This window comes from Leptodactylus fuscus, chromosome 3 (genome assembly GCF_031893055.1).
Source record: "Leptodactylus fuscus isolate aLepFus1 chromosome 3, aLepFus1.hap2, whole genome shotgun sequence".
Classification (NCBI taxonomy): domain Eukaryota; kingdom Metazoa; phylum Chordata; class Amphibia; order Anura; family Leptodactylidae; genus Leptodactylus; species Leptodactylus fuscus.
Window position 1 is genome coordinate 29566323 of NC_134267.1, and position 27182 is coordinate 29593504.

Sequence of the window (27182 nt, forward strand, 5' to 3'; positions counted from 1 at the left end):
AATGTACTGACCTCTTTGCACTGACCTCTGTGTACTGACCTCTATGTACTGACCTCTATGTACTGACCTCAATGTACTGACCTCTATGTACTGACCTCAATGTACTGACATCTATGTACTGACCTCTATGTACTGACCTCAATGTACTGACCTCAATGTACTGACATCTATGTGCTGACCTCTATGCACTGACCTCCATGTACTGACCTAAATGTTCTGACCTCTATGTACTGACCTCTGTGCACTGACCTCTGTATACTGACCTCTATGCACTGACCTCTGTGCACTGACCTCAATGTACTGACCTCTATGCACTGACCTCTATGTACTGACCTCAATGTACTGACATCTATGTACTGACCTCTATGTACTGACATCTATGTACTGACCTCCATGTACTGACATCTATGTACTGACATCTATGTACTGACATCTATGTACTGACCTCCATGTACTGACCTCCATGTACTGACCTCAATGTACTGACCTCTTTGCACTGACCTCTGTGTACTGACCTCAATGTACTGACCTCCATGTACTGACCTCAATGTACTGACCTCTTTGCACTGACCTCTGTGTACTGACCTCTATGTACTGACCTCTATGTACTGACCTCAATGTACTGACCTCCATGTACTGACCTAAATGTTCTGACCTCTGTGCACTGACCTCTATGTACTGACCTCTGTGCACTGACCTCTATGTACTGACCTCTATGTACTGACCTCTGTGCACTGACCTCTATGTACCGACCTGTGTATACTGACCTCTATGTACTGACCTCTATGTACTGACCTCTGTGCACTGACCTCTATGTACTAACCTCTATGTACTGACCTCTATGTACTGACCTCTGTGCACTGACCTCTATGTACTAACCTCTGTGCACTGACCTCTATGTACTAACCTCTGTGCACTGACCTCTATGTACTGACCTCTATGTACTGACCTCTATGTACTGACCTCTATGTACTGACCTCTATGTACTGACCTCTGTGCACTGACCTCTATGTACTGACCTCTATGTACTGACCTCTATGTACTGACCTCTGTGCACTGACCTCTATGTACTGACCTCTGTGCACTGACCTCTATGTACTGACCTCTGTGCACTGACCTCTATGTACTGACCTCTGTGCACTGACCTCTATGTACTGACCTCTGTGCACTGACCTCTATACACTGACCAGTACAGTCAGTAAAGGTGATGACACCACCGGAGCAGGAACGGAATGTTACGTAGAAGTTTCATTTATCATATTTGTCATTTTGTAAATCCCATTCTAGAACCAGTGAGATAAATAACAAACCGCTCATCTCTAGAACTGGTTCCTAACTAACGTTCAGTTATACTGGGGAAATATTAGCAAATGGCTCCATTATGGCTATTAGCAAGAAAAATCCTCCTGTAGACGTGTAAATCTGCAGACGGCGAGCTGGACTGACTTTGATTAAAACTATGAATTCTCAATGTCAGGCGGGTGCCAGAAAGCAAACAATTAATACCAATGTGGCGGGTTGTGAGGGCTAGGCCTGTCATATGTCTTATACACGACTATTAATCCATAGATATTACTCAAACGATCCTATTAACCATTTATTCGACATTTATGAGGAGAGGCTCAAACACTTGTTATTTACAACACACAATGGCACAGAAGAAGCAGAAGAATAATGGTAGTGCTTGAAAAAACTGCATGGTGTGAACCCAGCCCTATGGATAACTGCTTCTTGGCATAGGGGGGCATCATATACAGTTACACTGACTCTTCTGTAACCCCATCCCCCTGCACCTACTGTATACAGAATAGAATATTTTAGGGAGACTAAACTATTCCTCCCAAGCATGAAACGCCCCATCCACATCACAGGAAGAGTGTTAGGAGGTTTAATAGCTTACCCTAGCTTTAATGAGGGGTGTTCTGCAGGATTTCAGAGTTCATGGTCTGTGCCCTTAGAGCTCACGTGGTCTCCTGGCTGAAAAGATCCTCTAAAAGAAGAAACAAAAAGTGAATATTAGTGCAAGGGAAGGATTCTTTACCAAACAGCATATCCTAACAGTCTTAAAGAAGATGGATCACATATTTTCACTATGACATGGACTAGCAGGCAACAGAAAAAATATATATCCTTGTACCGTGTTAGCCAGTGGATATGAAATGAAAGAAATTTTTTGAGAGAAGTCCTCAGTAAGGTATCAACTACTGAGGACTTCTCTCAAAAAATTTCTTTCATAGCAGGCAATAGTCTTTCTTACTGGATTTCGAGTGCAGTTCCCAGTTGTCCAATACCAGATTTCTTCATCAATTCTGAATTGGATGGGATCCCGAACGAGCCCCCATAATCTTATCTTATTACTGCTCTGGTAGAATTTGGTTATTGTCTCACTTAGGCATCTCTCCTTATTGTCTGTGAGGTTCTTGCCTGGTGACGTACTATTATTATAGCACCAAGTAGTGGAGTCACCGCTCTTGGCTATTTAACCCTTTATATTCTACTATCAGTAATAACACAGCTACAATGATGAATAATACAAAAGCTATGACCAATAAGTGATATTATTGTGCAAAAGTAGAATAACATAAAAAAAGCAATATAAACTTGTTTTCACCATAATCCTACTGACCAGCAGGTTAAAGGTAATGAGTCATTTATGATGGTCAGTGCACCTCAGAAAGAGCGGTGGAGACGTCACATAGGGAAGATCGAGGAGAGGGCAACATAAGGTTCAAAGTGCAAATAAAATCAGATAACTGAGAAGGGTGCTTGTCTCCCAATAGATTAAGGCGTGCAGCCAAGTATACAGGAGGTAGGGGAGAGGCAAAGAGGCAGAATCAGAGAATGAAAAGAAAGGGCTGGGCTAAACAGATAGGGAAAGGGGGTCTAAGAGGGTGAGAATGGTCAATGTTGGTGGGAATTACCATCCTGCTTAGGTTCTGCGAGAAGGTCCTCCATAAGATGGATGTGTAGAATCTCCTGTAACCAAGCTACCATGGAAGGAGAAGACCTCCACACCCTTAGCATGATGGATCTGGACGTTACTAGCAAAAAGCCAATCAGTTTATGTATATGTTTTTTAAGCTTACGAAGGAAGATAGAGAGAAGAAGAGGGGCTGAGACATCCTCCAACGTCATCCTAGAAAGGGTGCAGGTACAGGACTGTTCCACCAGATGTGTAGCATCGTACCCCATCACCGTTATGTCTCCAGCATCAATCCGAAGTTGAAGGAAAGATCTCGTGGAGTACAGAGGGAACTGTGTGCCATCGTGAAAGAATTTAGTAGTTTGTCTCCTGAGCTTTACATGAGATAGATAATTTATGGCACGATTGGAAGGCGGAGAGCCACACATCTGGCAGAAAAGAAACTCCGAGCTCCCCCTCCCAGCTCACTGTGAATGTCTGAGAACAAACCATATATTGTTAACATTGGATGGGGTGGCATAGAGGGGGAAACGCAGGGACATACAAATAGACACAGGTCTATGAAGGCATTGGGACTTTTTTAAGGAGGTATAGGAATAGTGCAAGTGCACAAATTGCTGGTGGGAGTTAAGCTTTCAGGTTTCTGGAGGAACCAGATGAGAGAAGGGGATTAGTGAAGATGTAGACAATACTTGAGAGGTGATTGGCCAAGACAGTGGGAGAGAAAGGGTGGGGGAGAAGAGGAACTCTCTGGGGTGAACCATAGGAATCGTTCGAAAGAAGTACAAGAGCCAAGGTATGATGTTCAAGAGGTTGATTCGGCCTTTCCATGAGAAGCCTCTCATATCCCAGTGGTTGAAGTCGGATTGGAGGGTACCCAATATGGTAAAGAAGTTCAATGAGTAGGTGTCAGAGAGGGAGCTTGGGAGGTGTACAGCTAGGTATTTAATGGTGACCAGGCAAAAGGAAAGGTGGAACGGCAGTCAGAGGGATATTAAGTGCGGTGCTTTTGGAAAGATTGATTGTATAGTTACGGAAGAAACTATAGGTGCCAATGGGAGGGGAACGTAAGTGAAGTGATGAAGAGTAAGACGTCATCTGCAAACGCCAATATTTTGAACTGCAAGTCTCTGACATGGAGATCCTTTATGTCCAGGTTATACCGGATAGCCACCACTAGCTGCTCAATTTCTAGGGCATAAAGGATTGGGGAAAGAGAATAACCTTGGTGGATACCATTGTGGATGGTAAGGGGGGGGATGAACATGTGTCATTAACCTGAATTTGGGCCCGTGAAGAGGCATGTAAAGTGTGAAAGCATGGCAGGACCTTGGTCTAGCTGGATAAGGACAACTTGGAGTAAATTTTCATCCACCCTATTGAAGGCCTTCTCCTCATCAAGGAAAAAAACCTGACTTTATTTGGCTACTCCCCTATTAAATGGTGAATAAAATTTGACTATTAGGGTGCATTCACACTGAGTAAAATGGAGTGTAATTTGGAGCGTTTACGGAGCATTTACGGAGCGTTTAAAAAAAAACAAAAAACAATCCCTTTTATGTCTATGTCAACATAAGGAAGAAAAAGTTAAATGACACCTAGACAGGCGAACGGATTTGTCTGAAATTGCGCATATACATACCTTGGGTCCCGGATTGAGCGATAGGCTACATGGAATTCCCGTACACCACCGCAATTCACTCCCGTGACCGGTGCTTTTCACTTTTGAATTCGCTGCAGGACCTGAGACGCTGTAGGACCTGGGATGATGTCATCCCCGCCCCATCAGCAGCTCACCTGGATGGGTGCCGCTTTTCTATGTGGGCGGAGCTATCGGCTGGCCAGTGTCCACAAGAACATGGCGGCTCTCAGAGGTCCAGAGCGTCCTGAACCAGTGCCCGTACTCTGGAGCAGCGAGAAGTGCGTACGCTGCCTACGGGGTAGGAGAAAGAAGCAAGCACATGAGGGAGTGGGTAGGAAAAAAGGGGGTTGGCGGGTGCCAGGGGGGAGATGAGGAAAAGGGAGCCGCTGTGGACACAAGGCAAAGGAAGAAGCCTGCGCGGCGCTACAAGTAGGTCGCGCAGGGGGTCAGGGTTCCGCGGACGAAGTCGCGGGTACTGCTAGTTAATAATAATTAAAATAATAGTGATAACTATAAAAACAAATAATAATATTTTATTATTTTTATTATTCTCATTTCCTAGTTTTTGCTGTATTTATTATTATTATTATTATTATTATTATTATTATTATTATTATTATTATTATCCGCTTTCTAGGTTTTTCAGTAATAATAATAATAATAATAATAGCTACAGCAAAACCAAGGAAATGAGAATTATAAAAAATATTAATTATTGTTATTGTAATTATTATTATTATTATTATTATTAGTCTCATCTCATAGGTTTTGCTGTAGTTGTTATTATTATTATTATTATTATTATTATTATTATTATTATTATTTCCTAGGTTTTCCTGTAGTTATTATTATTTATGTATTATTATTATTATTATTATTATTATTATTATTATTATTATTATTGTTTCCTAGGTTTTTGCTGTAGTTATTATTATTATTATTATTATTATTATTATTATTATTATTTATTATTATTATTCTCATTTCCTAGGTTTTCCTGTAGTTATTATTTATTATTATTATTATTATTATTATTATTATTGTTGTTTCCTAGGTTTTTGCTGTAGTTATCATTATTATTATTTATTATTATGATTATGATTATTATTATTCTCATTTTCTAGGTTTTTGCTGTAGTTAAGGCTCTCGTGTCCTAATTAGTCAGATAATGTGTTAGATCAATAGAGAAGGATTATCCATCTACAATCTGAGGACTAAGCTGTGACCCTCTGGCCGCTGACAGACGAGCTCTGCTGCTGCTATGTGGGCTCTGTCCTACAATGAACCACGGCCCGTATGCCATATTCTTAATGGCATTAGTCAGACTTGCGGTTGTGACATTGCAGACAGGATGAGAACAAGCTCCATGTGACCTTTCGCAAATCATTTAATCTCCTTGTGCCTGGAGCCGGAGTATTTCTCGTAAACAGGGAGGCCACGGTAGGAAATCTACTTCATGTAATTATTATATCACAACCTTTCCTAGCGTCATACCGCAGAATGTGAAATCTATTATACGGTTTTAGTGGATGCGGCAGATTATACTGTTGCTGTCAGGGATTTGTAGTTGTGTTAGAGTCAGGTGTGAACATAGTGGCTTAACTATGTCTTGTGGGTCCCATTGTAAACTTGTGGGCCTCCCTGCCCCTTCCCTGCAGTGAATTCTTGATAGTGACGGTTACAGGTACAGCAGTCGTATCTAACATACATGAAAGGGATACAACTATAGTACCCACAACTGTGGTTATCAAGAATACTGTGGAGATTTGAATAGTGAAGGGACCCCATACTCCCCCATGCTCAACAATGGCCACACACAGTATAATATGCTCCACAGTGTCCCCCCACACCATATAATATGCTGCACAGTATCTCCTACACCATATAATATGCTCCACAGTGTCCCCCACACCATATAATATGCTGCACAGTATCTCCTACACCATATAATATGCTCCACAGTGTCCCCCACACCATATAATATGCTTCACAGTGTCTCTCACACAGTTTAATATGCTCCACAGTGTCCCACACACCATATAATATGCTCCACGGTGTCCCCCGCAATGTATAATGTGCTCAACAGTGGCCCCCACACAGTATTGTATGCTTTATAGTGTCCCCACACAGTATAATATGCTCAACAATGGCTCCACTCAGTATAATATGCTCCACAGTGTCCCGCACCCGGTATAACATGACCCTGGTAAAAGTTATGCACTGGGGCCCCAGTATTATAAATAGTTCGGTGGTTGTCCTGGTAAAGGTTATGCCCTTGGGCCCCAGTATTATAAATAGTTAGGGGGTGGCCCTGGTAAAGGCTATGCACAGGGGCCCCAGTATTATAAATAGTTTGGTGGTTGCTCTGGTAAAGGTTATGACCTTGGGCCCCAGTATTATAAATAGGGGGTGGCCCTGGTAAAGGCAATGCACAAGGGCCCCAGTATTATAAATAGTTAGTATGTGGTGGCCCTCATAAAGGTTATGCACTGGGGCCCCAGATCTCACAATGCCTCAGGGTCTGAAGCCTTAAAGATGTAGTTACTATAAAGAAAACAATTTTAATAAGATTCTGTACCTTCTGGAATCACAATCCCAAATCATAATCATATCCCTGGGGGCTGGTGCTGTCTCCGCACCTGGAAGGATGTTCTGCTTGAAGAGTTTGTTGAGATGGATTAATACTTGTTATTTTGACATTTACTTCTAGAATAATTTCCTTCCTCATCGTTCCGGTTGCTCAGGGACCTGTGAGTCATTTTGCTGTGTATTTTACCTGTTCTGCTCCAGTTCTGGAAGCCAAAAAAGAAACTTCAAGGGGTTGTCCAAGATTGCATGTTGATAGCCTATCCTTACGAGTGGTCATCAATATGAGATTGGAGGGTGTCGTCCGATGGACAAACCAGCTGATATCTGCACAGTCTATGGAATTGGAAGGGGACAACTCCGTACACGGTGCAGAAATCAGCTGATGGATGGGGGGTGCTGGGTGTCAGAACCCCAAGATCACCTACTAAGCATAGACCATCAGCATGCACTCTTTGATGTCCCCTTTAATGGAAGAAGGCAGAAGACCCAAAGAAGGTCCAATCTGGTCTCTTCCACCTTCTGAATTCAAAAACTATCTTTGGTTTTTGTGTTCTAAAGTGAAGTCCAATATCACCAAAGACTAATTGTGTTCTGGCCATCTTGACAATAGAGAGGGAAGAATAAATATTTATTGGGATTTGCCTGTTTTTGGATGATTTTTGATTAAAAGTCATTAAGGCTTTCTTAGTAGTATCTCAGCAGAATGACAACCAATATGGCCCCCATCTTAGGAGTCCCCTGGATTGGTGGACACAAGATAAGTTGTAATTTGTGTAGATGAGGAGTGACATTATTTTTGGTCATTATAGTGTATATATGTAGCCATGTTCTCTCTGCAGTTCTCCTTGAGCTAGTGGTTGGAGACTAGACAATATTATCTAGGTGTCATACACTGCACACAGTATGTAGAGGAGAATCTGCTGTCTATTACATATACTTCTATAGACATGAGGAATCTGAGTCAGGTCATCTGCAGTTCCTTATGAGGTCTTTGTTATATCCCTAGGGTCTATGTTGAAGGTTCCCAATGGCGCTCGCCATGTATCTTATATAAAGTATCTTTGACCATTTTCTTCTACCTTTGGGGTGTATTTGGGGCGTCCATCTACACAACCATGGCAGTCAGTTTGGCAGAGCTCTCCATCCCCTCAGGTCACTCTATGTAAGAACAGAATGTTTTAATCCAGAACATCACACAGCCGGCAGATCGCGGTTCGCCTCTCCGCAGTACATTGTCTTTCACAATGTTCAAAGCTTTTCATAAATAATTTGGATTTGTTTTCTACATCTCCTTAAGTTCAAGCAGCCGGAACAGATTTGACACGTTGAAGTAAAAACACAAGTACAAAGGGAAAAAAATCTCAAAAGCTTTAAAAAAAAAGCTCAGAATTCCAGCAACCTGTGTGAGTAACATGTTTGTATTGTATGGATCTTCAGATATGTCATGTCTTATACTCCAGTCACCTCCAGAGCTGCATTCATGATTCTATCCACTTGTCCTATCAGGCTGAGCCTGATATCTACTGTAAGACAAATACATGTATGAAGCAGAGCGTCTGGCCCTAACACAAGCTATGAGCCATCGCTGGTCATTTATAGTTTCCGCAGTGTGGAGAAAGGGACCTCAGGGGCGGGCTCCTGGATCTGGATGTGACCACAATGTACACGCCCCTGAGCAGAGCTGAGCTCATTTACTTGAAGTTTTATCTGTGGTATAGAAGTGACTTCCAGGTAAGGCCACTAACTACATCACTTCAGGTATACTGATGTACTAGCCCATTCAAGTCCTCATTAGTCCAGCTCTGCTACATCTGTGTGTCTTTTTTATGCTGCAGCTTACTAAGCCGCACCATACTCCAGGCCATCCCGACATTGGAGAACATGCCTCACCACCCTGCCTTCCTGATATACCTATTTTTAGGAATAGCACAATTTACATGACATATTCACTCGATAACCTCCGGACATCCAGGACTCATTTTTAGGGAACCCTACAGATGTTGGCAATGTAGCAGAGCTCAGTTCTGTCATTGGTTTATTCCAATGATTTCCTCAGACTTGGCTAATTCACTCATTTCTTTCCCTTCCCAGAGTACATCATGACACAATGAGCTCTGCTACATCATTTATCAGCTGTTTACTTCTGGTTTTCACGCCCACATTTCCACATAAGGCTTCAAAAATATTAATAAAGATCCCCTCGGGTGGGAGACAGCGATATAGATGGATATAACGGGTTTTGGATCTGATGACAATAACTTCAGCGCTGTTCACTCCAGAAAGGAAACAGCTGCTTGTTATACGGGTATTGTGTGCCGGCTCCATCTGCTCCGACTGTGCTCTATAAGAGACGACAAATACGCGCTCTGCCTCCTCCTATGTCCAGAGACTCTTTGGCTCGGCTTGTGGGTGAAGACGTAAATCCCATCGTGGCTGCCAGTTCTCACAGCGCTCCGCCATCCTCGCCATCTGGTGTTTGTTTCAGCTCTTGTGTTTCTACACATTTCCTCTTTGACAATCTAATAAATAGGGAATCGGATGATTGAGGCCTCAGCCGGAGGGATGACCGTCGCTTCACGAAGATGACCAGCTCCGCCGTGACATCCTCCCCACCAAGTCAGATATTCTTAGAGATCTTGTTTTTTGGGGGTTCGCCAAGTGGGAAGATGTGAAATCCTCAAATGTCATCTCTGATGGTTTGTGTAACCCAACATGGCACCACAGGGTGTCCCTATAAATGTGCTGAGGAAGGTGTCACACTGGGCCCTCGGGGGCCTAAGTATCTTGTCTGACATATAAGGCCCCGTGCATATCGACAAATTCAGGCCAGATCAGTACATTCACCAGGTCTGGGACTCCTTACACAGTGAGGATCTCTGGGAAATCCACCCAATGTATGACCAGAAGGCCTAAGAAGGTTCCAGAGTTATTAATGTCTCAGGAGCTTCATCTTATGACCCTGCTAATTTATTTCAGGACCTCAGGCGTTCATCTGCATTTCATTCAACGCTGTCCTGCATCTTTCCCTCCTCCAAATATCTTTCCATCTTTCTCTTTAATGTCCAGATATATAGAAATGTCAACTCATGGGGGTTGAGGTCATTGTTGGTCACTCCTTGGGCTTTATATTTCATGTTGAGCAGCCAGAAATGTTGTGCAACCTGCAGATCTTCTCTCTATCCTGGTATAGTGGGCGGGCTATTCGCTTTGATGTCATGGCTATGCGGTATGTTCTGACCAATCAGATAGCTGTCTGTGCAGCTGCATCCCCCTCCTCCCTCTTCTAGTTAGTGTTTTACATGGCATGGCTCTGCAGGCCACTGTAAGGAGAGGACGCTGACACTTCTCATGTAAGATTATTACTAAGATTATTATCTAGTGTAGATATTTGATGACAAACAACTGTGCAGCGCTAGGTCAGGAGCTCATGGAAAGCCCATACACCTAGCAATATATTTTTAGGAGAATTGGGAGTATACAAACTTCATGTATATGTTTCCCGTGGTCAGGTTTGAACCCTGGACAACCAAGATACAAGATACCTGTGTGCCAACTGTGTGATATGTATTCTTGGGAGGGTATTTGTACAAGATAACAGTGCTAACCACTGATCCACCATGCTACAGGATAACAGTGTTAACCACTGAGCCATCATGCTACAAAATAACAGTGCTCACTACTAAGCCACCATGCTACAAGATAACAGTCCTAACCACTTAGCCACCATGCTACAAGATAACAGTGCTAATTACTGAGCCACCATGCTACAAGATAAGAGTCCTAACCACTGAGCCACCATTCTACAAGATAAGAGTCCTAACCACTTAGCCACCATGCTACAAGATAACAGTGCTAACCACTGAGCCACCATGCTACAAGATAAGAGTCCTAACCACTGAGCCACCATTCTACAAGATAAGAGTCCTAACCACTGAGCCACCATTCTACAAGATAACAGTGTTAACCATTGAGTCACCATGATACAAGATAGCAGTGTTAACCACTAAGGCACTGTGCTGTTAATGACCAGAGCTGGAAGGTTATTGGAGAAGATGGAGCTGATGTTTTTTCATTTATATCCATTTCTCCTCCATTTTACTAATTTGATGAATCTAGAAACATAAATAAATAAATGTCAAATAATAATAACACAAATATGAATTTATGAATCTGTACAACCAGATGATGGCGCCCCACACCAAGCTAGTTCTGTTCTCCAGGTGGTGGGGCCCCGCACCAAGCTAGTTCTGTTCTCCAGGTGGTGGCGCCCCGCACCAAGCTAGTTCTGTTCTCCAGGTGGTGGGGCCCCGCACCAAGCTAGTTCTGTTCTCCAGGTGGTGGCGCCCCGCACCAAGCTAGTTCTGTTCTCCTGGTGGTGGCGCCAATTGCCGGCAGCCATTCGAACTCCATATTGAATGGCAAATTGGAACATTCTGTCTCAAGGACTGAACTGTCAATCATTCAACATGAATGCATGGCCACTGGACTTCTATTCCGCATGGATATGACATGTGTCGCGTAACAGACATGTCCACCTATCAGTCTAGTGGTGCGGACATTTTCGTCTTAATGCGCCTCACCTGCCCGCAGCGTCCATCTCAGAGTATGCCAATAAATATACAGGCTCGGCCACTGGAATTCTACTGTGTATGGATATGACATGCGTCATGTAATAGACATGTCCACCTATCAGTCTAGCGGTGCGGGCATCTTCATGGTTGTGCTTTTAATGTCTTTCAATAATACGAGGCAGCCGGAGTGAGATATTTCACCAAATGGGCTGCAATGTTTTCTCCCCTCCAGTGATACACAAACAGCAGAAAATGTCATCTCTGAGCAATGTTCCTCCATGTCATAACTCTCCTTCAGATAACGGCTCGGCCTCAATAGCTTATGGCTAGAAAAACTATTTTCCTTGTTAAGTGGAGTCCATTATTTTAATAAGATCTCTGGAGGCATGTTTGCCAATACGTATATTTAATAATGAGAGGCGATAGTGGAGAAGAGGAGAATTTCTGCAATAAATTGCTTTTTGACACAGAATATGTTCTCGCACTTCTCCATCTCGTGTTTGATTACTGCTCACGGTACGAGAGATGAGCACAAATCTACTGGCTATGAATATTCATCTCATTCCGGGCTGTGCCGAGAGATCACACACATAAAGTGATTTACATCAAGGATTACGGAGACACATAAACCTGGAAAATGAACTTGTCCTGAAGATTTTCTAGATTCCATATCCAGTGGCAGAGTAATGAGAGTCATAGTAGACATAATGTTCGCTGATAGGAAATTCACACCATGTAATAAAGACATTAACATTGCTGATTCTACATAACCCTCAGCCTTCATTTATTTTTATATTCAACCTGAAAAATCCAGAAGAATACAGACGAGGAGGAAATCCGATAGATGATACAATACATTCTGTTACATCTCCTACTACACACCCATGGAAATACTCACAAAGCCCAAGATTTACAAGAATATAAGCAGTGAGGATCTAGTAACTAAGTGCAATAATGATCAAAGACAACACTGCCGCTATGTACAAGAATATTACTACTATAATACTACCTCCTATGTATAAGAATATACCTACTATAATACTGCTCCTATGTACAAGAATATAACTACTATAATACTACTCCTATGTACAAGAATATAACTACTATAATACTACTCCTATGTACAAGAATATAACTACTATAATACTGCTCCTATGTACAAGAATATAACTACTATAATACTGCTCCTATGTGCAAGAATATAACTACTATAATACTGCTCCTATGTACAAGAATATAACTACTATAATACTACCTCCTATGTACAAGAATATAACTACTATAATACCACCTCCTATGTACAAGAATATAACTACTATAATACTACTCCTATGTACAAGAATATAACTACTATAATACTACTCCTATGTACAAGAATATAACTACTATAATACTGCTCCTATGTACAAGAATATAACTACTATAATATTACCTCCTATGTACAAGAATATAACTACTATAATACTGCTCCTATGTACAAGAATATAACTACTGTAATACTACTCCTATGTACAAGAATACAACTACTGTAATACTACTCCTTTGTACAAGAATACAACTACTATAATACTGCTCTTATGTACAAGAATATAACTACTATAATACTGCTCCTATGTACAAGAATATAACTACTATAATACTACTCCTATGTACAAGAATATAACTACTATAATACTGCTCCTATGTACAAGAATATAACTACTATAATACTACTCCTATGTACAAGAATATAACTACTATAATACTACTCCTATGTACAAGAATATAACTACTATAATACTACTCCTATGTGCAAGAATATAACTACTATAATACTGCTCCTATGTACAAGAATATAACTACTATAATACTACCTCATATGTACAAGAATATAACTACTATAATACCACCTCCTATGTACAAGAATATAACTACTATAATACTACTCCTATGTACAAGAATATAACTACTATAATACTACTCCTATGTACAAGAATATAACTACTATAATATTACCTCCTATGTACAAGAATATAACTACTATAATACTGCTCCTATGTACAAGAATATAACTACTGTAATACTACTCCTATGTACAAGAATACAACTACTGTAATACTACTCCTTTGTACAAGAATACAACTACTATAATACTGCTCTTATGTACAAGAATATAACTACTATAATACTGCTCTTATGTACAAGAATATAACTACTGTAATACTACTCCTATGTACAAGAATACAACTACTATAATACTACTCCTATGTACAAGAATATAACTACTGTAATACTACTCCTATGTACAAGAATACAACTACTGTAATACTACTCCTTTGTACAAGAATACAACTACTATAATACTGCTCTTATGTACAAGAATATAACTACTATAATACTGCTCCTATGTACAAGAATATAACTACTATAATACTACTCCTATGTACAAGAATATAACTACTATAATACTGCTCCTATGTACAAGAATATAACTACTATAATACTACTCCTATGTACAAGAATATAACTACTATAATACTACTCCTATGTACAAGAATATAACTACTATAATACTACTCCTATGTGCAAGAATATAACTACTATAATACTGCTCCTATGTACAAGAATATAACTACTATAATACTACCTCCTATGTACAAGAATATAACTACTATAATATCACCTCCTATGTACAAGAATATAACTACTATAATACTACTCCTATGTACAAGAATATAACTACTATAATACTACTCCTATGTACAAGAATATAACTACTATAATATTACCTCCTATGTACAAGAATATAACTACTATAATACTGCTCCTATGTACAAGAATATAACTACTGTAATACTACTCCTATGTACAAGAATACAACTACTGTAATACTACTCCTTTGTACAAGAATACAACTACTATAATACTGCTCTTATGTACAAGAATATAACTACTATAATACTGCTCTTATGTACAAGAATATAACTACTGTAATACTACTCCTATGTACAAGAATACAACTACTATAATACTACTTCTATGTACAAGAATATAACTACTATAAAACTGCCTCCTATGTATTAGAATATAACTACTATAATACTGCTCCTATGTACAAGAATATAACTACTATAATACTGCTCCTATGTACAAGAATACAACTACTATAATACTGCTCCTATGTACAAGAATACAACTACTATAATACTGCTCCTATGTACAAGAATATAACTACTATAATACTGCTCCTATGTACAAGAATATAACTACTATAATACTGCTCCTATGTACAAGAATATAACTACTATAATACTGCAGCTATGTACAAGAATATAACTACTATAATACTACTCCTATGTACAAAAATATAACTACTATAATACTGCTCCTCTGTAAAAGAATACAACTACTATAATACTACTCCTATGTACAAGAATACAACTACTATAATACTACTCCTATGTACAAGAATATAACTACTATAAAACTGCTCCTATGTACAAGAATATAACTACTATAATACTGCTCCTATGTACAAGAATATAACTACTATAATACTGCTCATATGTACAAGAATATAACTACTATAATACTGTAATATATGTTGCCCTCCAGTTTCATCCTCTTCTCCTGATATGAGATATTTTAGTACTATGTATATATTTGTATTTCACCTCCTGGGATGATTTTGGGGTGCTCTGACTATTGATCCCCTCTCTTCACTCTTTTATGCGGTGACGTTTTCCTCACATGATGGATATGATATCTCAGATAATTCTATAGATAACTGCCACATCTTCATCCTCTGGGGATATTTCAGCGTTTCTCTTTGCTCCGCTCCCGGAGGATTGATATTTCTGAGGTTCTGGTATCTTTCTGGTTAGGGGCCTTCCAGCAATGTACGAGAATCCAGGTTTTGTATATTCAGACTTCGCTCCCGGTTCTGCTGTCTCAACATCTTCTTTCTAATTAACCTCTTTCCCATACTTCGCAGCCGTTGTATCACTTCTCACTAATCCTCTCATGCCGGCATCGTTCCAATCACATGAAGGATTTCCTGATTTTTAATAGAACTTAATATCAATTGTTAATGCAGAATTTAGGGCAAGTGCCAAACCTTTGGGTCTTCCCCTATTGTCTGTGAGACATTAACCAAATGAAGATTAGCAAATGAGTGGAGACATGACAGTGAGACATGAGTGAGGGTCAGTGGAGAGCTGTGACCCCCTGAGACCCTCTGTTGTCTTGTATTAGTATATATACGTGAGTGTCTCTCCATCTGAAGGCTATATTCTTGAAGACCCAACCATGCACTGAGCAATATCTACTTATTTAACATCAGGATCTACTAGGACATGATGATCAGATCCGTCTGGCTCACACTTATTTTCTCACCTATTCCGAGTATTTGCCAGACTTCCTTTTCTTACTTCATCCAGTTTCCTTTTTTTTTTTCCTTACAAATATCTTTTCATAACTTAACCTTTCTGGATCTTTATTTGGTCTGTATCATCAGTTTTACGTCAGAGGACAGCGAATGTTATGTGACATAAAAAAATGGAGTCAAACAGGTCTTGCAAAAGTCTGACAAGATAACCATAATAGTAAATATAAGAAATAGAAAGAACACAAAGAACTGCGCAGGGATGCAGATTATATATGACATCCCACATGTGACATCTCACAGGTCATCTGACTCCTGACATTCAGCTGTTTGTCCACTTGAGAGGTTAATGATAGTATATTGAAGAGAAGAAAACATACAGTATTACTACAGCATCATCTCATAATGTCTGTCTGTATATATACATTATTACTACAGTATCATCTCATCATGTCTGTCTGCGTAATACAGTATTACTACAGCATCATCTCATCATCATGTCTGTCTGTGTATATACAATATTACTACAGAATCATCTCATCATGTCTGTCTGTATATATACAGCATTACTACAGCATCATCTCATCATGTCTGTCTGTGTATATACAGTATTACTACAGCATCATCTCATCATCATGTCTGTCTGTGTATATACAGTATTACTACAACATCATCTCATCATCATGTCTGTCTGTGTATATACAATATTACTACAGAATCATCTCATCATGTCTGTCTGTGTATATACAGCATTACTACAGCATCATCTCATCATGTCTGTCTGTGTATATACAGTATTACTACAGCATCATCTCATCATCATGTCTGTCTGTGTATATACAGTATTACTGCAGCATCATCTCATCATGTCTGTCTGTATATATACAGCATTACTGCAGCATCATCTCATCATCATGTCTGTGCATATACAGTATTACTACAACATCATCTCATCATCATGTCTGTCTGTGTATATACAGTATTACTACAGCATCATCTCATCATGTCTGTCTGTATATATACAGCATTACTGCAGCATCATCTCATCATCATGTCTGTGTATATACAGTATTACTACAACATCATCTCATCATCATGTCTGTCTGTGTATATACAGCATTACTGCAGCATCATCTCATCATGTCTGTCTGTATATATACAGCATTACTGCAGCATCATCTCATCATCATGTCTGTCTGTATATATACAGTATTACTACAGCATCATCTCATCATCATGTCTGTCTGTGTATATACAGCATTGCTAAAGCATCATTTCATTATCATGTCTGTCTGTGTATACATAGTATTACTACAGCATCATCTCATCATCATGTCTGTCTGTGTATATACAGCATTACTGCAGCATCATCTCATCATCATGTCTGTCTGTATATATACAGTATTACTACAGCATCATATCATCATCATGTCTGTCTGTGTATATACAGCATTGCTAAAGCATCATTTCATCATCATGTCTGTCTGTGTATACATAGTATTACTACAGCATCATCTCATCATGTCTATCTGTGTATATACAGTATTACTACAGCATCATTTCATATAGCGAGAAGGAGCCTATCGCCGGGGACGCCGCACCTGAGTCAGTCCCGGAATCCACGGCAAGATAGGGCAGCCCGCTTCTTTTTTCCACTACTAGCAAGCACAAAAAAGAATTGAGTGGCTCTCATTGAAGTAAATGGGAGCCATTTTTGGAGCCAGATTTTGAGGCACCTTCCATGTCAAAATCTGCTCCAAAAAACTCTGTGTGAACATACCCTTAGTGGTGCGCACACAGTATAATGCCTCCTTAATGGCCCCCTCACACTATAATATCCCCAAAGTGTTTCAACAGAGAATAATGCCACTGTAGTGATCCCCACACAATATAATGAGACCGTAGTGGTCCCCATTGAGTATAATGTCACCTTAGTGGTCCCCACACAGTATAATGTCCCCAAAATGCTTCCACAGAGTATTACGCCACCCAAGAGTACAATACCACACAGTATAATGTATCCTGAGGGTTCTTGATTACTCATAATACAGTATACAATGAAGTCTCTATCACATCTTAGGACCTCCCCTTTCCAGGTAAGCCCCTCCCTTTATTCATACGTACACCTTCACCTGCTTTATAAAGTGTATATATATAAATAACGATTTTGTTACGCTTTCTCTGACAATATGACCTGACCTTTGCTTTCTTTAGGATTTTGGGGGCGAATGTGATGTGTTTGTCATTAGAACCCCATTTCTTTACTGAAGGCAATGGCTGTTGTGTAATGGTGGGGAGGACGGTGACTGAATCGTTATCACATAATTAATGATTGTGTTCCTTCTCCCTCGTTGGTTACCATGGCAACATTCATGTTATTATATATCCACTAGTCCTTCATTGTATCTTCCTGGAGGTCTGACATATTGTATCCAATGTGAAGGCTATCCTGATACGACGCGTGTGCCTCATCCTCTATCACTATTGTGATGTCCTCATGGCAACAGCCCGTTACCATCATTAAGATATCTGATTAACATTTCACATTTTGGATTTAATCCTATAATTGTACCTGACAGAACATTTCCTGAAATACCAGATCTTATACATCACACAGCTGCCATATATAAGGAGATTCCCATGTATGACCGCCACACTGTACCAGAAACACTGCAGTGAAAATCCAAAAAATACGCATTTCTTATAATCATAGCTCAGATTTTCTGATTCAAAGCTCCAAATCCCCTGCACATAGAACTGACTCAACAAGATCAGCATAGTGTACAGCAGAATCTATAATAAAATGGAGGCCTCAACACAGATCAGGCACATTCATATTATTGTATAACATGACCACAAGAGGGAGCTCTGGAGCTTACTGCCCATAGTTATATACATCCACCACTAGGGGGAGCTCAGGAGATTACTACATATAGTTATAAACATCCACCACTAGGGGGAGCTCAGGAGATTACTACATAGAGTTATATACATCCACCACTAGGGGGAGCTCAGGAGATTACTACATAGAGTTATATACATCTACCACTAGGGGGCGCTCAGGAGATTACTACACATAGTTATATACACCCACCACTAGGGGGAGTTCAGGAGATTACTACACAGAGTTATATACATCCACCACTAGGGGGAACTCAGGAGATTACTACATATAGTTATATACATCTACCACTAAGGGGAGCTCAGGAGATTACTACATATAGTTATATACATCCACCACTAGGGGGGCTCAGGAGATTACTACATATAGTTATATACACCCGCCACTAGGGGGACCTCAGGAGATTACTACATATAGTTATATACACCCACCACTAGGGGGGCTCAGGAGATTACTACACATAGTTATATACACCCACCACTAGGGGGAGTTCAGGAGATTACTACATATAGTTATATACATCCACCACTAGGGGGAGCTCAGGAGATTACTACATATAGTTATATACACCCACCACTAGGGGGAACTCAGGAGATTACTACATATAGTTATATACATCCACCACTAGGGGGAGTTCAGGAGATTACTACATATAGTTATATACATCCACCACTAGGGGGAGCTCAGGAGATTACTACATATAGTTATATACACCCACCACTAGGGGGAACTCAGGAGATTACTACATATAGTTATATACATCCACCACTAGGGGGAACTCAGGAGATTACTACATATAGTTATATACATCCACCACTAGGGGGAGTTCAGGAGATTACTACATATAGTTATATACATCCACCACTAGGGGGCGCTCAGGAGATTACTACACATAGTTATATACACCCACCACTAGGGGGAGTTCAGGAGATTACTACATATAGTTATATACATCGACCACTAGGGGGAGCTCAGGAGATTACTACATATAGTTATATACATCCACCACTAGGGGGAGCTCAGGAGATTACTACATATAGTTATATACATCCACCACTAGGGGGAGATCAGGAGATTACTACACATAGTTATATACACCCACCACTAGGGGGAGCTCAGGAGATTACTACATATAGTTATATACACCCGCCACTAGGGGAAGCTCAGGAGATTACTACATATAGTTATATACATCCACCACTAGAGGAGCTCAGGAGATTACTACATATAGTTATATACATCCACCACTAGAGGGAAATCAGGAGATTACTACATATAGTTATATACACCCGCCACTAGGGGAAGCTCAGGAGATTACTACATATAGTTATATATATATCCACCACCAGGGGGAGCTCAGGAGATTACTACATATAGTTATATACATCCACCACTAGGGGGAGTTCAGGAGATTACTACATATAGTTATATACATCCATCACTAGGGGGAGTTCAGGAGATTACTACATATAGTTATATACATCCACCACTAGGGGAAGCTCAGTAGATTACTACATATAGTTATATACATCCACCACCAGGGGGAGCTCAGGAGATTACTACATATAGTTATATACACCCACCACTAGGGGAAGCTCAGGAGATTACTGCCCATAGTTATATACACCCACCACTAGGGGGAGCTCAGGAGATTACTACATATAGTTATATACTTCCACCACTATGGGGAGCTCAGGAGATTACTACACATACAGTCCTATGAAAAAGTTTGGGCACCCCTATTAATCTTAATCATTTTTAGTTCTAAATATTTTGGTGTTTGCAACATCCATTTCAGTTTGATATATCTAATAACTGATGGGCACAGTAATATTTCAGGATTGAAATGAGGTTTATTGTACTAACAGAAAATGTGCAATATGCATTAAACCAAAATTTGACCGGTGCAAAAATATGGGCACCTCAACAGAAAAGTGACATTAATATTTAGTACATCCTCCTTTTGCAAAGATAACAGCCTCTAGTCGCTTCCTGTAGCTTTTAATCAGTTCCTGGATCCTGGATGAAGGTATTTTGGACCATTTCTTTCTACAAAACAATTCAAGTTCAGTTAAGTTTGATGGTCGCCGAACATGGACAGCCCGCTCTCAAATGATCTGAAAACAAAGATTGTTCAACATAGTTGTTCAGGGGAAGGATACGTTGTCTCAGAGATTTAACCTGTCAGTTTCCACTGTGAGGAACATAGTAAGGAAATGGAAGACCACAGGGACAGTTCTTGTTAAGCCCAGAAGTGGCAGGCCAAGAAAAATATCAGAAAGGCAGAGAAAAAGAATGGTGAGAACAGTCAAGGACAATCCACAGACCACCTCCAAAGAGCTGCAGCATCATCTTGCTGCAGATGGTGTCACTGTGCATCGGTCAACTATACAGCGCACTTTGCACAAATAGAACCTGTACGGGAGAGTGATGAAAAAGAAGCCGTTTCTGCACGTACGCCACAAATAGAGTTGTCTGAGGTATGAAAAAGCACATTTGGACAAGGCAGCTTCATTTTGGAAACAAAAATTGAGTTGTTTGGTTATAAAAAAAAAGGCGTTATGCATGGCATCCAAAAAGAAACAGCATTCCAAGAAAAACACATGCTACCCACTGTAAAATTTGGTGGAGGTTCCATCATGCTTTGGGGCTGTGTGGCCAATGCCGGCATCGGGAATCTTGTTAAAGTTGAGAGTCGCATGGATTCCACTCAGTATCAGCAGATTCTTGAGAATAATGTTCAAGAATCAGTGACGAAGTTGAAGTTACGCCGGGGATGGATATTTCAGCAAGACAATGATCCAAAACACCGCTCCAAATCCTCAGGCATTCATGCAGAGGAACAATTACAATGTTCTGGAATGGCCATCCCAGTCCCCAGACCTGAATATCATTGAACATCTGTGGGATGATTTGAAGCGGGCTGTCCATGCTCGGCGACCATCTAACTTAACTGAACTTGAATTGTTTGTCCAAAATACCTTTATCCAGGATCCAGGAACTGATTAAAAGCTACAGGAAGCGACTAGAGGCTGTTATCTTTGCAAAAGGAGGATCTACTAAATATTAATGTCACTTTTCTGTTGAGGTGCCCATACTTTTGCACCGGTCAAATTTTGGTTTAATGCATATTGCGCATTTTCTGTTAGTACAATAAACCTCATTTCAATCCTGAAATATTACTGTGTCCATCAGTTATTAGATATATCAAACTGAAATGGCTGTTGCAAATACCAAAATATTTAGAACTAAAAATGATTAAGATTAATAGGGGTGCCCAAACTTTTTCATAGGACTGTAGTTATATACATCCACCACTAGAGGGAAATCAGGAGATTACTACATATAGTTATATACACCCGCCACTAGGGGAAGCTCAGGAGATTACTACACATAGTTATATACATCCACCACTAGGGGGAGTTCAGGAGATTACTACATATAGTTATATACATCCACCACTAGGGGGAGTTCAGGAGATTACTACATATAGTTATATACATCCACCACTATGGGGAGCTCAGGAGATTACTACATATAGTTATATACATCCACCACCAGGGGGAGCTCAGGAGATTACTACATATTGTTATATACATCCACCACTAGGGGGAGCTCAGGAGATTACTACATATAGTTATATACATCCACCACCAGGGGGAGCTCAGGAGATTACTACATATACTTATATACATCCACCACTAGGGGGAGCTCAGGAGATTACTACATATACTTATATACATCCACCACTAAGGGGAGCTCAGGAGATTACTACATATACTTATATACATCCACCACTAGGGGGAGCTCAGGAGATTACTACATATACTTATATACATCCACCACTAGGGGGAGCTCAGGAGATTACTACATATTGTTATATACATCCACCACTAGGGGGAGCTCAGGAGATTACTACATATAGTTATATACATCCACCACCAGGGGGAGCTCAGGAGATTACTACATATACTTATATACATCCACCACTAGGGGGAGCTCAGGAGATTACTACATATACTTATATACATCCACCACTAAGGGGAGCTCAGGAGATTACTACATATACTTATATACATCCACCACTAGGGGGAGCTCAGGAGATTACTACATATAGTTATATACACCCGCCACTAGGAAGAGCTCAGGAGATTACTACATATAGTTATATACACCCACCACTAGGAAGAGCTCAGGAGATTACTACATATAGTTATATACACCTGCCACTAGGGGGAGCTCAGGAGATTACTACATATAGTTATATACACCCGCCACTAGGGGGAGCTCAGGAGATTACTACATATAGTTATATACACCCACCACTAGGAAGAGCTCAGGAGATTACTACATATAGTTATATACACCTGCCACTAGGGGGAGCTCAGGAGATTACTACATATAGTTATATACATCCACCACTAGGGGGAGCTCAGGAGATTACTGCCCATAGTTATATACATCCACCACTAGGGGGAGCTCAGGAGATTACTACATATAGTTATATACACCCGCCACTAGGGGGCGCTCAGGAGATTACTACATATAGTTATATACATCCACCACTAGGAAGAGCTCAGGAGATTACTATATATAGTTATATACACCTGCCACTAGGGGGAGCTCAGGAGATTACGACATATAGTTATATACATCCACCACTAAGGGGAGCTCAGGAGATTACTAAATATAGTTATATACACCCACCACTAGGAAGAGCTCAGGAGATTACTACATATAGTTATATACACCCACCACTAGGAAGAGCTCAGGAGATTACTACATATAGTTATATACACCTGCCACTAGGGGGAGCTCAGGAGATTACTACATATAGTTATATACATCCACCACTAGGGGGAGCTCAGGAGATTACTGCCCATAGTTATATACATCCACCACTAGGGGGAGCTCAGGAGATTACTACATATAGTTATATACACCCGCCACTAGGGGGCGCTCAGGAGATTACTACATATAGTTATATACATCCACCACTAGGAAGAGCTCAGGAGATTACTATATATAGTTATATACACCTGCCACTAGGGGGAGCTCAGGAGATTACGACATATAGTTATATACATCCACCACTAAGGGGAGCTCAGGAGATTACTAAATATAGTTATATACACCCACCACTAGGAAGAGCTCAGGAGATTACTACATATAGTTATATACACCCACCACTAGGGGGAGCTCAGGAGATTACTACATATAGTTATATACACCCACCACTAGGGGGAGCTCAGGAGATTACTACATATAGTTATATACACCCACCACTAGGAAGAGCTCAGGAGATTACTACATATATGTATAAAATATGCAAATCTAATCTCCTGGATGGAATTAGGAGAACAGAGTGCACTCTGTACACCACCCTATAGAGGGCGGTATCTTTAACATCATGAACGACTCAGTTATAAAGTCTTTTAATCATAATGTGGATTTAATTGCTAAATCAGTATTTCTGTCCCAAAAGGAACAGATTCCCACCTATGGACAGCGCTGTTTCAGCCTATTGGACCATCCTCAGCATAGTGTAGGGATACTGATTTAGCAGGGTGAGAGACTATAGACCAGGGTATGGGGATAATCGTACACATTAGGGAGAGTGTTTGCCTACATAGGCAGTACGGAGACTTACAAGTCATTCCTGCTCCGCTAGGGATTATGGGTAAAAAAATATGCAAATCTAATCTCCTGGATGGAATTAGGAGAACAGAGTGCACTCTGTACACCACCCAGGAGATTAGATTTGCATATTTTTTACCCATAATCCCTAGCGGAGCAGGAATGACTTGTAAGTCTCCGTACTGCCTATGTCGGCAAACACTCTCCCTAATGTGGACGAGTGCCCCCATACCCTACATATAATGTAGTTATATACACCCACCACTAGGAAGAGCTCAGGAGATTACTACATATAGTTATATACACCTGCCACTAGGGGGAGCTCAGGAGATTACTACATATAGTTATATACACCAGCCACTAGGGGGAGCTCAAGAGATTACTACATATAGTTATATACATCCACCACTAGGGGGAGATCAGGAGATTACTACATATAGTTATATACACCCACCACTAGGGGGAGCTCAGGAGATTACTACATATAGTTATATACATCCACCACTAGGGGGAGATCAGGAGATTACTACATATAGTTATATACACCCGCCACTAGGAGGAGCTCAGGAGACTACTACATATAGTTTTATACATCCACCACTAGAGGAGCTCAGGAGATTACTACATATAGTTATATACATCTACCACTAGGGGGAGATCAGGAGATTACTACACATAGTTATATACATCCACCACTAGCGGAAGCTCAGGAGATTACTACATATAGATATATACACCCACCACTAGGAAGAGCTCAGGAGATTACTACATATAGTTATATACACCCACCACTAAGGGGAGCTCAGGAGATTACTACATATAGATATATACATCCACCACTAGGGGGAGTTCAGGAGATTACTACATATAGTTATATATATCCATCACTGGGGGAGTTCAGGAGATTACTACATGTAGTTATATACATCCATCACTAGGGGGAGTTCAGGAGATTACTACACATAGTTATATACATCCACCACTAAGGGGAGCTCAAGAGATTACCAGATATAGTTATGTATATCCACCACTAGGGGGAGCTCAGAAGACTACTTCATATAGTTATATACATCCACCACTAGGGGGAGTTCAGGAGATTACTACATATAGTTATATATATCCACCACTAGGGGGAGCTTAGGAAATTACTACATATAGTTATATATATCCATCACTAGGAGGAGCTCAGGAGATTACCACATATAGTTATATAAATCCACAACTAGGGGGAGCCCCAGGAGGTTACATATAGTTATATACATCCACAACTAGGGGGAGTTCAGGAGATTACTACATGTAGTTATATACACCCACCACTAGGGGAGCTCAGGAGATTACCAGATATAGTTATGTATATCCACCACTAGTGGGAGTTCAGGAGATTACTACATAATAGTTATATACATCTACTACTAGGGGGAGCTCAGGAGATTACTACATATAGTTATATAAATCCACAACTAGGGGGAGCCCCAGGAGATTACTACATCTAGTTATATACACCCACCACTAGGGGAGCTCAGGAGATTACCAGATATAGTTATGTATATCCACCACTAGGGGGAGCTCAGAAGACTACTACATATAGTTATATACATCCACCACTATAGGGAGCTCAGGAGATTACCAGATATAGTTATGTATATCCACCACTAGGGGGAGCTCAGAAGACCACTACATATAGTTATGTATATCCACCACTAGGGGGAGCTCAGAAGACCACTACATGTAGTTATATACATCCACCACTAGGGGAGCTCAGGAGATTACCAGATATAGTTATGTATATCCACCACTAGGGGAAGCTCAGGAGATTACTACATATAGTTATATACATCCACCACTAGGAAGGGCTCAGGAGCTTGATGCACATAATTACAGACAGAGATGAGTACTGGACTCTCTCATTTCTTGCAGCTTCTAGGTCACAGAACTAATTCATCTTGTGGTCTACAGGTCAGAACGTGGTAGTGCAGGAATCTTACAGCTTCTTTCTCTATCAGGGTGAGCTCAGGGTTGGAGGATATCTTCCCACCCCTGAGTATAACACTTTTGTAGCATAGAGGCCTCTCAGACTCCAGGGCACAGGTTTGACTTCTACCTCAACACTAAAGATGGAAGAACCTCAGATTTGTTTTGTCCTGTGTTCAGACCTCTGGTTCAGTCCAGTCTTTTTCTGATAAATCCGGAAGTGACATTATTATACTGTGACCTCTTCCGACCCCAAAGTATAACATGTGGGGGTGACAACAATGAAGAACATTCATATTCACCTTCGGTTACTTCTTTTGGCTTCCTCGTGGTGTCCAGCCCTCTTCTGTACCATCGTGGTCCAATCACAGGCCTCAGCAGTGACCCCACGGGCATGATGCCATAGAAGAGCAGCAGATGCCGCAAGGAGGTCCAAAAAGGTCATGAAAGGTGAATATAAATAATTGTTATTTTTGTCACCTCCTCTGGGCCTCCACATCTTATACTCTGTGGTCAAAAGAGACTCCACAGTATACAAATTCAGCTTATTGATTGTCGCCGTTTGTCCGATACAAATCTCAGAT

At 40.5% G+C, this 27182-nt stretch overlaps 1 protein-coding gene across 3 annotated transcripts in view; it reads right to left on the reverse strand.

Moving 5' to 3' along the window:
* Positions 1–27182, reverse strand: part of LRFN2 (leucine rich repeat and fibronectin type III domain containing 2) — a 287210-nt gene that overhangs the window by 138653 nt on the left and 121375 nt on the right. For all 3 annotated transcript variants that reach the window (XM_075267365.1, XM_075267364.1, XM_075267363.1), the window contains exon 3: positions 1901–1990. The gene's annotated coding sequence lies outside the window, so the exon portion shown is untranslated. The remainder of the gene's footprint in view (positions 1–1900; positions 1991–27182) is intronic.